Source organism: Rhagoletis pomonella, unplaced genomic scaffold, assembly GCF_013731165.1.
Source record: "Rhagoletis pomonella isolate Grant_MI unplaced genomic scaffold, Rhpom_1.0 Rhpom_scaffold_00003, whole genome shotgun sequence".
Lineage (NCBI taxonomy): Eukaryota > Metazoa > Arthropoda > Insecta > Diptera > Tephritidae > Rhagoletis > Rhagoletis pomonella.
In genome coordinates, this window is record NW_023458557.1 from 22,399,902 (window position 1) to 22,414,301 (window position 14,400).

A 14,400-nucleotide genomic window follows, 5' to 3' on the forward strand; every position below is an offset into this window, starting at 1 on the left:
GTCCCGTCTTATTCGCAGAAAAAAAGTTGAAATTTGTAGACCAGTGTTATCAGTGTATTCACAACATTTCTCTTTACTGAAATCACTTAATTTAATGATTAAACCCTCTGATTCAATGATTGTATTGGGTGCCTTTAGTTTACCAAATGTATCATGGAACATCATTGACAATGATATCGTACTTTTCTCGTCTAGTGCGTGCAACAACGTTTTTTTATGGGTCGATTACGGATAGCAATGCAACTACGGTTCGGTTGCCTACTGGCTACGGAACTGGAAAAAAAATTTGTATTACGAATGGCAACTATCGTCAGTTGCTGCAGAGTTATCGATAATCGAAATTTGACAGTTCGACCACCGGCAAGTGGTTGTAAACAAGCTGTGCTAGTAAAATGAAATTATTAAAGTAAAGAGTTTTAAATAAATGTCAGCAATAATGCTAAGGAGGAGTGCACGGACGCAGCCTCAATCAGGCGACATTTAAAGGATCATTCCAACCCTCTAAGAGCTACCGCCTGCACTGTAAGCCAAAGATAATGGTTTCAAGGTTTTTCTTTTATATTTTTGTATTCCATTCAAGGCATATTGTCGACATTCAAAAGAGGCTCTAGTACATTTGGTTAATGCACAGAGAACAACTTCAACACTCCCCTCCTAAAAGTTTGCGCATTTCTTCAATTTTTATCAGAAGGAAGTCCCGCAGCAAACACTTCAATTTAGGAAATTTTGTGTGTTGGCAATTTTAAAAGAGGCGCTTCAGTTGACAGAGGAAAAAATTTGCAGTCAGTTCACTTTTGATTCACCAAAAGCACGTACATCATGGGGACTGAAATTTCAAATCGTGGTTTTGTTGTAATTTTCACGATATTCTGTAAAAAGAAAAAAAAATACATTACAAAATGTTAATATCGATTAAACTATTAAAAGCTAAAATATTTCACATGCTTTTCAATTTTTGCTCCTAAATAGGCTCCAAAAACCTTCCCAGTAACCACAAAAATGTGGTTGCCTGAATACACACTTTGTGGCAACTGCAGTTGCCAGTTGCCATCAGTAATACCTTTTCGGAAACTAGCAACGCAACTGAAGTTCGGTTGCTATCCATAATCGACCCATTAGAGGAGTCGGCTGAACTCTGCCTAAATCAAGTTAATGTACTTCGCAATAAGTTTGGCAAAGTATTAGACCTTGTTTATGTTTGAAGATGCATCTAACCCCCCTATTATGAATCCATACGATACACGATGCATTCTGTATAACGAAATAAATTATAGCGTATGAAATTCGATAGCTACCGTTTATCGTATAGCGTTGAATTTTGGTATTACCATAAGATAGCTATCGTATCAGCTGTTCAATTCCATATGCTTGCAAGCGGTTGTCCATTTTTATACGATACGATACAATTTAACAAAAATAAAATAATGTATTAAAATGAATAACATGAATTTATGGACACGATCTGAACAAAATATTGAAATTTTTCAGGCCGAAAGTTGCGAGAACAAAACATCGAGTTGAGCGTATTGCTTTTCCGAGGGGTACGGTTTAGGCATTTGATTATTTCGAATTTCCGAGCACTAGTTAGTGATAAATTCGGTATGAAGTATGGACATTTTTTTAAACACAATAGAAACCGTAGGTTGGCCTAATCCATGTAACGCCTTAGTGTCAACACTCTGTTGGTATGATCCCTGTGGAAGAAATCTCACAGTTTGATTGGCGCTTACACATATGTTAGTATTTGGACGAGCTTCTCCACCGATTTGTGGATTTGTGTGTGGTGTGTGGATTTTCATACAAAGTGGATGGACCTACAGTTTTATACCGGCTCCGAACGGCGATTGTATTTTTATGAGAAGCTGTTTTTCATGGCATAAATACACTCGGAAGTTTCTCATTGCCTGCCAAGGGGCGACCGCTGTTAAGAAAACCTTTTTTCTAAATTTGTTTGCGATGTTGCTTTGACAAGGGCTTGAACCTAGGCGCTGCGAGTGGAGCGCGCACTGCTTACCACTGCACCACAGCGGCCGCAGTTCTGAAAGCCTTTAATATATTTGGGAGGACGGCGTTTTTTACGTGCGCTCAAGTCGATCTCCACTTCTGTTAGAACATATATACATATGTATATAACAGCTTCTTTCGAAAGTCGAAAGTTTCTCTGAAATCTAAAGAATTGTTTTTAATAATTAACAAATAAAACTTATTCGTTACTTACATTGTCGAGTTCACCTCCAGAGGATTGGAAGCATCTCTCGATTACCTTTTTACTGTAGCCTCTACGAGAGTTTCATCAATTTATTCATTTTAATTTATATGAAATGCAATTGAGGTTGAAGGAAACATTTTTTTCTTAATTTTGTATGGCTTATGAGAAGTTTGCGCAACCTTTAGGTGCAAAATGTTTGCTTTGAAAATATTTCAGCTAGACAAGAACAGCTGTTTCATTTAAATTCACAACAAATGGTAAATAAATACTACTGTCATTAACAATAGTTGTTTAGGCCTTCAGCCTAAATATTACTTGTTTACGCACCACCCTAATGCCAACATATGTACGTGCATAAGTGTCTGTATGGGCATACATATATATGCCTATGTGCATACACGGATACATACATGCGTACATGTATTAGTATGCGCGGTTAATTTTAATGAACTTTCGTTAAGTTTCCCCTTAACGTCAGTTACTGTCCGGTAGTTCAATTTAAGGTCCCGTAAACCTTTTTAATCACTTCGGTTTAGAAGATCAGCGCGGGCACATCAGCTACCAGGCCACTCATTTCCACAGGTATTTCAATCGTTGTACATATCCAACTACATATATATATAAATAAAGCGACTCTGTATTTAATCAATTAATAAAATTGAAATATCTTGCTTTTTATTTATTTCATCCTTTCACATTTATACCGGAGCGTTAGTCCCAAACGCCCCCGTATAAACATTTGGTCCATTCGGAGCCGTCGGACTTAACTAACCATTCAACATTGCCAGCGCCAATTTTGGGACCGTGCGATAATTCGAATACCAGCGAAACAATAGAAATACAGTCCACCGTCTTTTTCAAAGCGAGTTTGCCACAACCAAATTGGGTCTGCCACAACAGCGAATCATACAAGGACACCACGTCTGCCCCACAAATTTAAAAGTTTTTCGTCACCAAACAACACTTTTCCAGCATTCAACTCCTCATATACCGCCACAACTCAACATTGAAACCAACCAGTCGCAAGGTACGTGGTTATATTCAGTGCACTTTACCACAATCTTATCTTATCTTATAAATATTATAAATGTGAAAGTTTGTATGTTTGGATGTTTGGGAAATCATCACGCGGAAACGACTACACGGATTTGCATGAAATTTTGTACGCAGATAGCCTATGGTCCAGATTGGTTAATAGGCTAATTTTTTAAGAGTTGCCACCTGTTAAAAAAGTTTCATTTATTTAATATGCGGGAATGACTGAATGGATTTGCATGAAAATTTGCACACAGATAGCTTATAACCTAGATTGGAAAATAGGCTACTTTTCTTAAGAGTTGCCACCTGTTAAAAAAGTTTCATTAAATTAATACGCGGAAACGACTAAATGGATTTGCATGAAATTTTGCAAGCAGATAGCTTATGACCTACAGTGCAAAATAGGCTAATTTTTTGGAAGAGTTGCCACCTGTTAAAAAAGTTTAATTACATTAATACACGGAAACGACTAAACGGATTTGCATGAAATTTTGCACACAGATAGCTTATGACCTAGGTTAGAAAGTAGGCTACCTTTCTTAAGAGTTGCCAACTGTTAGAAATGTTTAATTTAATTAATACGCGGAAATGAGTGAACTGATTTGCATGGGAGTTTTTACACAGATAGCTTATGAGCTAGGTTGAAAAATAGGCTACTTTTTTAAGAGTTACCACCTGCTAAAAAGTTTAATTAAATCAATACGCGGAAAAGCCTGAACGGATTTGCATGAAATTTTGCAAGCAGATAGCTTATGACCTACAGTGGAAAAAAGGCTAATTTTTTGGAAGAGTTGCCACCTGTTAAAAAAGTTTTAATTAAATTAATACGCGGAAACGACTGAAAAGATTTGCATGACATTTCGCACAGAGATAGCTTATGACCTATGTTGGAAAATAGGCTACTATTTTAAGAGTTATCACGTATTAGGAAAGTTTAATTAAATTAATACGTGGAAATGACTGAACTGATTTGCATGAAAGTTTGCACACAGGTAGCTTATGACCTAGACTGGAAAATAGGCTACTTTTTTAAGAATTGCCACCTGCTTGAAAATAATATTTTGCTCAAAGATGGTTTATGACCTGGATAAAAAATAGGCTACTTCCTTAACCGGTTTTCCGATCAGAGCGAAATTTAGTACACTTACTACGGATTTCGGAAGGATGGTCTTAGACTGAAAGCAAGTCCGATAACTCAAGGCCCCTCCCATACAAATTGGAATTTTCATATTACATACATATCGCTGGAAGTATTTGTGGGAGAGAACTGAAACTTGGTATAGTGATATGTATGTGAAATCAATGTTGGCATTAATCGATTGATGTTTTAATTAGTTAGTTAATTCGATTAAATTCAATCTGATTTCAGTTAATCATGATTAATTTTAATCCGACTAAACAGTTAATGGTAACCGCGATTAAAAAATTATTTTTTAATCATTAACTCTTAATTTGATCAAGTAAGTTTGGTGATTAATTAAGTTATGCTGGAATTTCCCTGTGCACACAAAGCAAGTTAATCCGGTATGGCTAAGTCGGGTTTCCTCATCAATCTAAGCAATCCGGTGTGCATTTTCATTAAGATATATACCAACAAACGTTTTGCAAACTAGGTTTGTAAAAGTTCCCAGTTTATGTATTACTAATAACAATAATTACTATTTTCTTATATTACGTGCTTTTCATAAGCGTAAAATACAAAATAATTACTATAACTGGTGTTTGGTTTCAAACTCGGACAAACTAGACAAATTAATCAGATTTTATTTTTAATTGGATTAAGGATTAATGTTTTAAATTAATTAAACGTAATCGCAGCCAGCGATTAACGACTAAAAAAATGTTATCATTAATCGTGCAGTTGATTACGACTAATTAATTTTAATCGACAAACGCGATTAACATTTTAATCGTTAATTTTTAATCGGATTAATTTTAATCAGATTAACAGTTTGCCAACACTATGTGAAATCATGTTCATATGCACGGAGAAAAATGGACGTTTTTGGAAAAGAGGCGTAGCACCTCCCATACTGAATAAAAATTTCATATTGCATATCTCTTCAAATGTTTGGGGTAAAGCACTCAAGGTTGGTATGGAAATACATATGTATGCATGTATGTATGTGAAACTAATACCATACTCATGGAGAAAAATGAGAGTTATTGGAAAAGGTGGTGTGGCAACTCCCATGCAAATTGATATTTCTATGCTGCATATCTCTGGAGGTGTTTATTGCAGAGGACTGGAACTTGGCACCGAGATGTGTGTACAAAATTAATTCCATACTCAAAGAGAAGAATTTGCGTTATTCGAAAAGGGGACATGGTTCCTGCCGTACAAATCTTACTTACTCTTACTGTTTATCTCTAGAGGTGTTCATGGTAGAGTACTGGGACTTGGTACTGGGGTATGTAAAATCAATTCTAAATTCATGGAAGAAGATTAGTTTTATAAGAAAAAGGGGCGTGGCACTTCCAGTACAAATTTACTTTTTCTTGCCACATATCCCTGGAAGTGTTTGTGGAAGACATAATAAATTTCATTAATTGGAAAAGGGAGAGCCGGGTTCGGCATTATAATCTAAAGCTCTCTTGAGGCATTTGCTACAGTAATGAGAAGTGGTATTTTATGAAGGCCAGGTTATTAAATTTGAGTTGGAAGTATTAGAACTCGCCGTGGCACCTCCAAGAAGGTTACACGTTCACGCGTCGTATACCTGGAAACATTTTAAGATAAACTTAGAGGGATTGATATATTTCGTATACCTAGCGCGCAGACGAGATTTTATAATTTAATAGTTTTAAACGGCCTAAATACCTTAAATCGCTTAAAAAATAACGAGATATAACGAAATGGGCACAGAAATAAAATCTAACATCATTAAATTATTTTTTCTATTTGTATAAAAGCGCGGGGTGAAACCCGCGGGTATAAGCTAGTATAAACATATTTTGTGAAAAAATAACCAAATATAAAAATTCGCGGGTGCTTAAGATAGCCTTATAAGCAGTGACTTTATGAAAGCATCAGATATCGTGATATCGTGTTCAAGTGATTCTCCACATTCGAGTGGCAACAGCTAAGATTGGTTTCAAGTTTTCACACACACACATACACACGACAGTGAAAAGTGTTATATCCATTTTGAAATTAGTTGCAACATCAGTCTTTTGGTCAATACGTTGCACTAACCTCTTCACGACTCACTTGTCATTGGTTTGTGAACACATAACCTCACTTTTGCAATTTGCATGTTAATTGGCCTTTTTAATTCAAAGTAATCACCGGAGTTTTTTCACAACTAGCCTTTAATTTACGTTAATCACATTCACAAAGTCACTTTGTTTGCATCTTTGCACTATTGTTTTTTTGATTTGCACACATTTTTATTGTTTTATAAGGACATTGCTGGTCCCTAGAAAAATATATCTACACGTATATATCTGCACAGTTGGGAGGCGAGTTTATAAGCATACACGTACATACGTATCAAATTTATATCCATTAACCTTTGCTGAAAAAAAATAATTGCAAAGATAACAAATATTCTAGTTGTGGATACATTTTACACTCTTTGGCGGGTTTTGGTATTTTGACTCTAGCGGCAAACAATTTCGTTTTTGAAAATTTCAACAGGCTCAAGCAAAGCGCAGCTTTAATAATAGAACTCATAACTATAAAAGCAAAAACGTTAACGTTTGTTACGCTAACACGAATTCAGGTGTGCTCCTAGGAACAGATCGCGTTTTCTGCCCGAACACTTATTGATTCTGGTTCTGAGTGTTCGTTCATAACAGAACGACTCAAACGCAGAATCAACCTGCCAGCTAAGAGGATGCATGCCCAAGTCTTGGGCATTAGGAATGCAACCTCTGCGCAGGTCAAAGAGGCATGCAGCATAGAACTTCGATCCCCAGTTGATCCATTGTTCAGCCTGCATGCAACGGTGCTCGTCCTAACAAAACTAACTTGAAATCTACCATCCTGTCATATCAGCGCCATGACTATGCAGGCATTTCCAGGTCTTGTTCTAGCTGATAAACGATTCTACGTTAATGAAGAAGTAGACCTCGTACTTGGCGGAGATATTTATCCCCAAATTATTTTATGCGGCCTGAAGAAAAATGTACTCAGTACACTTCTCGCCCAAGAAACCGTGTTCGGTTGGATATTATCCGGTTGCACAGATGCATCCCATCCAACCAACAATATAGTTTCGTATCACAGTGAGGTTGCCTTGGACAAGCAACTTACTGCATTCTGGGACTAGAAGACATATCAAAAAACAAAAGCTTGAACGAAGACAACAAATACTGTGATGAACTTTATCGGAAGACAACTCGTAGACGAGAAGACGAAAAATACGTAGTCTCGCTACCATTTAGGCAGGAATTTCCCGCAAACATCTGCCTAGACCCTTCTCTTAAAAGAGCATGCTTTCAGTTCTTCCGGAATGAGACGCGGCTTGCAAAGGATCCTACAAAAAGAGTATAATAGGGTACTAGCTGAATATGAATCACTAGGACACATGTCCAGAATAAATGATAGCATTTCAGCAGACTCTCCCGATAACTACTTTCTGCCTCACCACGCTATCATAACGGCAGAAAGTACCACCACAAAAGTTCGAGTCGTCTTTCATTCCTCAAGTCCTACGGCTAATGGCACAAGTCTGAACGATGTACTTCTCCCAGGTCCAGTACTCCAAGCAGATCTTCCGATCCTTATACTCCGCTGGAGGTTATACATATACGTTTTTAATAGTGACATCGAGAAGATGTACCGAAAAATGTGGGTGGATAGCAAGCACACCAAATATCAGCGGATAATTTTTCGTACAAACCCGAACGAACCTGTAAGTCTATACGAATTAAAGACTGCCACTTTCGGGATTAATTTTGCTCCTTACCTCGCGATAAGGACACTTTTACAACTGGCTGACGATGTAGAAAGTTCTTCCCCAATAGCATCTAACATACTACAAAAATGCATGTATGTGGATGACGTGCTAGCTGGAGGACACATCATCGACTCTACCGTAAAAGCAAGAGATTAAATCTCTGAAGTACTACGGTCAGCCGCTTTAAAAGCCACTTTAAAAGGGTGGCGTCCGCTCAAAAATACACCTTTGAAGAGCTCAGTACGCGTTTATGCCGGATTGACGCATGCCTCAATTCGCGACCACTGAGTCCCTCTTAAAATGAGCCAAATGGTCTGGAGCCGCTTACTCCAGGCCATTTTCTCACTGGTGGTCATCTTATGGCTCCTCCAGAACCTGATGTGAATGAGAACCCTGCCTCCATCGTCAATCGAAAGCAAAAACTAAAAGCACTGCATTAGACGTTTTGCAGGCGATGGAAAGTGGAGTACTTAGCCGAACTACAAAAGCGAATTCAATGGAGGTTGGGGCGACTGGCCAACTTATATCGCAGTACCGATGGCAGAGTGCGCGTAGTGGACATCTTGACGGAGAAAGGTCAAGTCACTAGACCCCTAGTGAAGTTGGTTCTGCTCCCGCCATACAACGATGGAAACTCGGAGCCAACTTTCCTTATTTCCTTTGATTTTAGCCGAGTTCAGCAAAGCACGCCAGTCGTTTCTCCTCTGTGCGAACTGACGCCAATTGGAAACGCCAAGTGAAGCCAAGTCCTTCTCCACCTGATCTCTCCATCGCATTGGGGGCCTCCCTCTTTCTCTGCTACCACCAGCGGGTTCCGAGTTGAATACTTTCAGAGCTGGAGCGTCGGTGTCCATTCGGACGACATGACCAAGCCAGCGGAGCCGCTGTATTTTAATTCGCTGCACTATGTCCATATCGTTGTAAAGCTCATACAGCTCATCGTTCCATCGTCTGCGGTACTCGCCGTCGCCAACGCGTAAAGGCCCGTAAATCTTCCGCAAAATCTCTCTCTCAAACACTACAAGAGCCGCCTCATCGGATGTTGTCATTGTCTATGCTTCTGCGCCATATACCAGCACGGGCATGATGAGTTATAGAGCGTGGTTTTCGTACGTTGAAAGAGGACATTACTCCTGAATTGCCTACTCAGTCCAAAGTAGCACTTGTTGGCAAGAGTATTTTGCGTTGGATTTCAATGCTGACATTATTATCGGTGTTAATGCTGGTTCCCAAGTAAACGAAATTCTCTATTTTCTCGAAAGTGTAACTGTCAACAGTGACGTGGGTGCCAAGGCGCGAATGTGCTGACTGTTTGTTTGATGACAGGAGATACTTCGTTTTGTCCTCGTTTACCACCACACCCATGCGCTTTGCTCCCCTATCCAACTTGGAAAAGGCAGAACAGACTTCGCGGTTTTTGTTACCGATGATGTCGATGTCATCGGCATAAGCCAGCAATTGCACGCTCTTGTAGTAAATTGTTCCTGAGGGGTTCAGTTCTGCAGCTCTTATTATCTTCTCCAACATGAGATTAAAGAAGTCACATGAAAGGGAGTCGCCCTGTCTGAAACCCCAATTTGTGGCGAACGGCTCGGAGAGGTCTTTCCCAATTCTGACGGAGCTGGTGGTATTGCTCAACGTCATTTTACACAGCCGTGTGAGTTTCGAGGGGATGCCAAATTCAGACATAGCGGCGTATAGGCAACTCCCCTTAGTGCTGTCAAAAACGGCTTTAAAGTCGACAAATAGGTGGTGAGTGTCGATCCTTTCCTCGCGGGTCTTTTCTAAGATTTGGTGTATTGTGAATACCTGGTCCATGGTGGATTTGCCAGGTCTAAAGCCACACTGATAAGGCCTAATCAGGCACACAATACGCTCGATAAGACCTTGTAACCTATGCTTAGAAGGCTGATCCCGCGGTAGTTGGCGCGAATGGCGGGGTCAACTTTCTTGTGGATTGGGCAGAGCACACTTAAATTCCAGTCGTCGGGCATGCGTTCATCTGACCATATTCTGCACAAGAGTTGATGCATGCACCTTATCAACTCCTCGCCGCCGTACTTGAATAGCTCAGCTGGTGGGCTGTCAGCTCCAGCGGCTTTGTTGTTTTTCAGCCGCGTTATTGGTATACGTACCCCGTCATAGTCAGGCGGTTTAACGTCGACTCCGTCATCATCGGGATCGGGTTCTTTTTCTCCGCAACTTTGCGTGCTGCTACGCTTTAGTAGGGCGGAAAAGTGTTCCTTCCATAATTTAAGTGCGCTCTGGATATCAGTTACTAGGTCGCCATTATTGTTCTTACAGGAGCACGCCCCGATCTTTAAACCTTCCGTAAGTCGCCTAACTCTCTGGTAAAATTTTCGTGCATTCTTCCTGTTGGATAGCATTTCAAGCTCTTCGCACTCACGTATTTCGGCCTCTATCTTATTGCGACAAATACGTCTCGCTTCCCTCTTCAGATCCCTATAGCGGTCCCACATAGCGCGCGTTGCGCCCGATCGCAGCGTGGCCCTGTAGGCGGCATCTTTTTTGTCTGCAGCTTCCTGACACTCCTCATCGTACCAGTTGTTCTTTCGAGCTCGCTGAAATCCGACTACTTATTCGGCGGCGGTACTTAACGAGCGGGAAATGTGGTTCCACTGCTGCGAGTCGAGTAGTGAAAGCGCTGGCTGTCTGTTGTGATTGCAGCTTTTCGACGTTAAGCTTTCCTTGCATATTTGGGCGCACACTTTTTTGCTGCACAGAGGCGGGTGCGTATCTTGGCTGCAACAAGATAGTGATCTGAGTCGATGTTTGGGCCTCGGAGTGTGCGTACGTCTAAAATACTGGAAGCGTGCCTTCCGTCTATCACAACATGATCGATTTGGTTTCTCGTTTTTCGATCGGGAGGCAGCCACGTAGCTTGATGGATCTTTTTATGCTTGAACCTAGTACTGCACTACCATGTTTCGGGCCCCGGCGAAGTCGATCAGCCACAATCCATTGTCGGACGTTTCGTCGTGAAGGCTGAATTTTCCGACGGTGGTTCCAAAGATCCCTTCCTTGCCCACCCTGGCACTGAAGTCGCCAAGTCGCCACCCTGGCACTGAAGTCGCCAAGCACGATTTTGTGGTTCTCATCCGAGGCTTTGCCTTGCTTCTTCACTGGAAGTGGTTTTTACGTGGCGGGTCCCAAGCCCAGCGCACAACCCATTGCTGGGACAGGGGTAGTTTCGCCTCCAAATACACGTTTATATAGCGAGCCGCTTGCTCCAAGCAGACACCCGCTTGCAGCCGCACCTACTGGTGAACAGACGCTGCAGACTTCAGTGAGCCCTTAAACCGAATAAGTCGGAGTGGCCCCACCGAAGCTCCATCTCTTTCTGCCGTGACCCAAGGCTCCACTCGGATTGGTTACCGCATCTCGCACACGGGTTGCTCACGTTTCCCAGATTGCGGGAACGAGGACGCAAGAGTCGGAGCCAACTGCCGCCTCATAAATTACCCTTCATCGCCTTTATTATATTCCACTTCCTTTTACCACAACATTCCACTTCTAGGTAATAGGAGGGATTCTATGTCTAGCTTTTTTAGATAACTCGTCTTAGTTTATCAAGGAGTATCTTTTTTTTTTTTGTATTTGCGGTGATGGTCTTACCCGAATTACCCCGGGTTGATCTGGCTAGACAAAAACGACCATCCTCAGATCTGAATCCCTAATTAAAATAACTGCAGAAGTAGCGAACTATTACGCCTCAGAAGAAGAATCAAACAGTAGAAAACTAGCAAGTTTAACAAATGTACGTTATGTTCTTTGTTTCAAATTGTTCAAGCTCAAGGTTGCTGGTTTTCTATCCGCTTTATTTTGAAGAGATTGCATAAACTGAGTTTGCACTTTATAGTGTAGACCCGCCCCGAAAGGAACAATTTAAGATAATAATAAAAATATTTAAAAACTCACATATCTTCGGTTCCAAAAGGGTTCGGTGAGTAAAATTGCAAATCAGCTTCTTTTTTTTCTTGATCGGACGATATGCAGCATGTCGTTATGCCAGCAATCTCTGAAAGCAAACACAAATCAATTAGGTCTCAAAAAAACGGTTAACAACACAAAAAAAATAAAGTAAAAACATAAAACTTTGTTACCAGACCAACGACATTTCCAACAAGGATGATGATGGAAATAGTAGAAACCCCGAAGAGAACCGTCAGCTGGACTGGGGACCCGCACGCCAGGCTGGAACCTATACCATTAAATAAACACCCTTAAAACCTCATTTTGATTATACCGATTCTGTGTAGTTGACCACAGTTAAACCGGCGTCCACGGCTGCTTTTCGAGCATAATAAATTTTTTAATTACTTCCAGCGAGAAAAAAATCCGGAATCTATATGTATTTTGTTTCTGATTACGAACACAGCTTTTTCAGACCAATACCTTTCAAATCAGTGGAATTAGTTAAATTAATTAAGTAAACAAAAATATTTACATACATCGCTCATTAGTAAATCGCTGCAAGATTGTACATTTTTTAAATTTAACGAACTTGTTGATGCAGATTCTTGTTGACAAAAAGCAACCGTGGGCCCCAATCCTACGCACAAATTGTTACTAACGAAAATGTTCTAAATGTAAAAACTGTAAACTAACTATGGTTAAACTAACTATGCATTTTTGTGTCTTTAAAGCCAAAAATTTCAACTCTATTTAAGTTTAAAAATACACGGCGTAAGTAAACCAATTTATACCTTCTTTACAATTTGCACGACGTCTTCACCGTTGAGGATATGGTCGATACTCACTTTTTGCGGTTAATGCTTAACTGAAGAGCGCCACACCTAAGCAATTTAAATTCTTCAGCTATTGATCGATGCAGCTTATTACAAAAATCCTGAATATATGTGCGTTCATTATGTAGTACGATGGGTGAGGAGTACTCCGGCAATTGACCCATCGGTTTCGTGTAAATTCGGACCAGTTTCAAATAATCCCACATCATCTCTAGTAAGTCGTCAAAATTCCAGCGATGATGTGTCGATGTTAGATCATAATACATCCAGTTCCTCGATGGAAATCTGATCGATTTTGTTTCGAAGATAAAGGCAGGGTATGTAAGTACGATTGCCCTCGATAACACCAATTAGATCATCGCTAGTCGCATCATATGGCAACGTTATATCAGCGTTATGTATCTTATATTCGGAAAGGATTGTCTTAACTAGATCAGCATCTAATTCAGATTGTGGTACCATGCAATTAAAATTGACACCTCCCTTATCTTTACGTTTAAAGTAAAATGCCATCGATGTTGTTGCGGAACGCGCCGGCGGTGCTATGGAAACTGGCTTGCGTGAGGATAACGAACCGCTACCAGTGCCAGGTAACGTTTTTACCACACCCGAACCAAAACCCATTGGTTCGCCGTCTCTAGCAGCGCTGGCATCATAACCTCGGCCACCATAATAGGCATCGAAGAATTTTTTTAAACCATTGAAAAAATTCGAAAGTATCTTGAAAACGGCCCTTGATCAGTTTGTCAATTGGGATTATCTTGTCCACGGCCATATTTTTGAAAGATGCTTGTAAGATTTAAAAATTCTGAATATATTCATGTTCCAAATTAGTGCGGAACTTGACTCTTTTCATTGGTACCGAGCCGGGAAACAGCATGTCCATGAACTGGCAATAAGCAGCGCCAGTGCAGAGCTATTCAATTTTAACAAATTGCGCTTGCAGACAATCGTTTACCCATGCGAGCATATCATGTCTGGATAAATTGGCGGTAGTCACATTTGTGGAGTACATACTGACTGCCATTGTTCTGAAAAGAGAAAAATATTAGTGTTAATTACAAATTAAATTTACTAATTTTTACAACCTCTACAGCACAGTATATACAGAAATAAACCTTTTTGCAGTTTTTCACCATTTCGTCCCCGAGGCGTACTTTTGGGTTGTGGGCAGCGTTTTCCTACGCGCACGGCAACACTTACTGTGGGGAATTTCGCTTCAAGATTAGAAAAAGTTAATTTGGAGGATAAAATATACATAATTATTTATGTGTTATATATGAACAAAATGTAGGTTAAGTATAATATTCATATTTAATGTATGCTGATATTCATGCTTAATGAAGAATAATATCAATAGTTAAGTACATAATTAACGCTTGTGTTTTATAAACTGGAAAACTCAAATCGTAATTATAGCGTTGAATTAAGTTTTCTTAAATGTAAGTTTAAAATAAAAAAAGTCCATTGTAAGATTAAA

General features: G+C 39.9%; 2 pseudogenes; one reads left to right on the forward strand and one right to left on the reverse strand.

The window, feature by feature from the left end:
* The window catches only part of LOC118736105, an 87,223-nt pseudogene extending 74,834 nt beyond the window's left edge, over positions 1-12,389 (forward strand).
* A 786-nt stretch (positions 12,390-13,175) lies between these two features.
* Positions 13,176-13,947, reverse strand: LOC118736107 (annotated as a pseudogene).
* Positions 13,948-14,400: the final 453 nt, after the last annotated feature.